The following is a 3205-nucleotide window of genomic DNA, read 5'->3' as shown; positions in this document are numbered from 1 at the left end:
TAGTGTTGGCAGTGCCCTGTCCATCAACACCCAAATCAACCATAAGACACCTGAGCCATACACACTCAATCATAGTTGTGAAGACTGCCTTGTACTTAGCCTCACAACTAGAAGTGGCCACAATAGGTTGCTTCTTGCTCAACCATGAGATACATGAACTTCCAAGCATGAAATAAAAATCACTTGCGGACACTCGCGTGTCAAAACAACTAGCCCAATCTAAGCCCGAAAAATCATGTAGGTCTGGCGGCAATTATCCCTCCTTGGCATAAAACAAGCCAAGATGTAAAGTGCCACTCAAGTAGCAAGAAATACTCTATATAGCTTGCCAATGCTTAGACCCTAGGCTATGCATGAATCTGTTGACCTATGAGACTGCAAACAGAATATCTGGTGTCGTGTTGCATACATAAATAAGGCAACTAACAATATCTTGGTAATGAGTGACATTGATAGGATCACCAACATCATGAAGACTCAATTTCAAACATGTTTCCATGGGAGTAGCAATAGGTTTGCAATCCTCAAGTCCAAACTTACATAACAATATCTGTATGTAACTTGCCTGACACAAAGCAATACCACCATCACACTCCTTAAACTGTATGTCCAAGTAATGGTGCAACAAACCTAAATATTTCATCTTGAAGGTAGCATTCAAATCAGCCTTAAATTCAGCAATATGTCTTTCATTTGGTCTAGTGATCAACAAATCATCCACATAGAGAACCACAATGAGAAGTACATCACCCTCACGCTTTACATACAATGTGCTTTTTGTTGGACTGTTACGAAAGCCTCATTTGACCAAATGAGCGTCAGCCTTCTCATACCAAGCACGAGGAGATTGCTTCAACTCATACAAAGCTTTCTTACATTTGAACACTTTATCCTCATGTCCTTTTTTGACATACAACAAGTGGGAGAAAAATTCTCTTCATAATCTATGCCTTTTGTTGTGCATAACCCTTTGCAACAAGTCAAGCCTTATAGCGATCACTCTCACCATCTGGCTTGCGTTTCAACTTGTAAACCCACTTTGTACCAATGGCCTTTTTGCTAGGAGAAAAATCACATAAAGTCCACGTGTCTTTTTCTATAAGTGCATTATATTTTGATTGCATGGTAGCCATCCAGTTTTTTGAATTCTGTGCTTCATCAAAAGATAGAGATTCCTCAACATCACATAAACTAGACACAACCAAAGCATAACAATCTGATGCATAAGATGCATGGCAAGAACTTGAACGAGTACGACTAGACAAAGGTGCATCCAATTTACTATCACACAAAGTATGCACCATCTATTTAGGCATACCTCTAGCTTGCTCATTCTCAGTCCTTTCCTCATCAAGTACAGCATGTACATTTTCATGAGTAATAAGCTGATCTGTAACATTTTCAAAAAACCCCATAGGCTATACATTTGCCTCATTGGAATTGACATTTGAACTTCCACCACTGAAAAGAGGTAATAAAGTTTCATAAATGTCATGTGAGCTTACATTACTATCTCTAGTACATGACAACAAGGGCTGAACAGAATCTTCTATAAACACAGCATCCCGTGAGACTAAGATACACTTTGTTTGCGGATGATACAACCTATAACCTTTGCTTTCAACACTATAACCCAGAAAATACATTTGACAGCCTTATCATGCAAGTTTCTGTGCTGCGTTTGTGGCACCAAAGCATATGCCAAACAGTCAAACACACACATGTGCTCAATAGAAGGCTTTCTATCATGCCATGCTTCATATGGAGTCATAGACTACAAAGCTTTTGTAGGACACTTGTTAAGTACATAAGCGGCACACATGATGGCCTCAAGCCAAAATGAATGTGACAAAGCTTGACTTTTGACCATATATTGTGTCATTTTTGTAAGTGATATGTTTTTCCTCTCAGCAACACCATTTTGCTGTGGCGTATAAGGCACTGTACATTGCTGTTTTATCCCAAGAATAGCCAAAAATGCATTAAATTCATGAGACATATATTCCCCCCCTCAATCTGAACGAATGGTGTCCATAGTACATTTTGATACATTTTCAGCAATAGCCAAATATTTTTTGAAGCACATAAACACTTCTTGAACATTGCCTTAAGAGGATACACCCATGCATGACTGGAGTAATCATCAATGAAATTAACGAAGTAAAGGTAATTGCCCAAGGATGGAGTTTGCATGGGCTCACAAACATCATTATGCACAAGCTACAACCTGCATGTGTCCCTAACTGAATCATCCTTTGGAAACTTTGAATGCTACATCTTATGCAAAATACAACCCTCACAAACATGTTTGACAGGTGCTTCAAGAGGTGGCAAAGAAGCCACCATATCAGATTTTTGCAAACGCAGCAAACTGACAAAATTCAGATGCCCAAAATGTGCATGCCAAAGTTTTTCATCTGAAATAGCCTTAGAATCCACAACAACATTTGCAAAATTATGCCCACACTTGTCATACAAAATGAGATAATACAGCCCACCGCATAAAATGCCTGATGGAACAATCTCATCACCAAAATTAAGATCGTGAATTGTACATATGTCATCCACAAAGTTCACAACAAGACCAAGTCTAGCAAGTTCAGATATAGAAAAAAGGTTCTTCTTGATCCCAGGTACATAAAGTGTATCAACAAGTGTGAAAGAACTGCCATTTGCAGCATTTAGCACAATCTTTCCAACTCCTTTGACTGGATAAATGACATTGTTGGCACAAGTGACTAAATTCCCATGAGAGACATCCTTGAGAGAGGTAAACGAGTCATGATGAGAGGTAATGTTCTTTGTAGCACCACTGTCAAAGTACCACACATGATAATCTGCAGCAATTGACATGTATGAATCATGAACAGAAGGATCATAAGTGCACTCTGGACTAAAAGCCCATTCTACATCAACATCACCATCACTGTCTCCTTTCACAGAAGACTCAACAATAGCTGCATTTGTAGTGGAACCGACCTCTTTTTTCTTAGCCTCTATGGCCTTCAACTTAGAAAATTACTCGATCAAGTGATCATTAGCTTTACAATAATGGCAACGCATCTTCTTTTTTCCCTTTTCACTAGAATTCCCAAATGAATTTCTTCCAGCAAAAGCATTAGGTACATGTGATTTACCACTTGTAGAAGAACTATGAGAAGTGGCTACATTGCTGTTACCACCTTTTTTTATATCATCAATAAAG

The sequence above is a fragment of the Adiantum capillus-veneris genome, chromosome 11 (assembly GCF_014529385.1).
Source record: "Adiantum capillus-veneris isolate H3 chromosome 11, ASM1452938v2, whole genome shotgun sequence".
In the NCBI taxonomy this organism is placed as follows: domain Eukaryota; kingdom Viridiplantae; phylum Streptophyta; class Polypodiopsida; order Polypodiales; family Pteridaceae; genus Adiantum; species Adiantum capillus-veneris.
Note: the sequence above shows the minus strand (reverse complement) of the source record.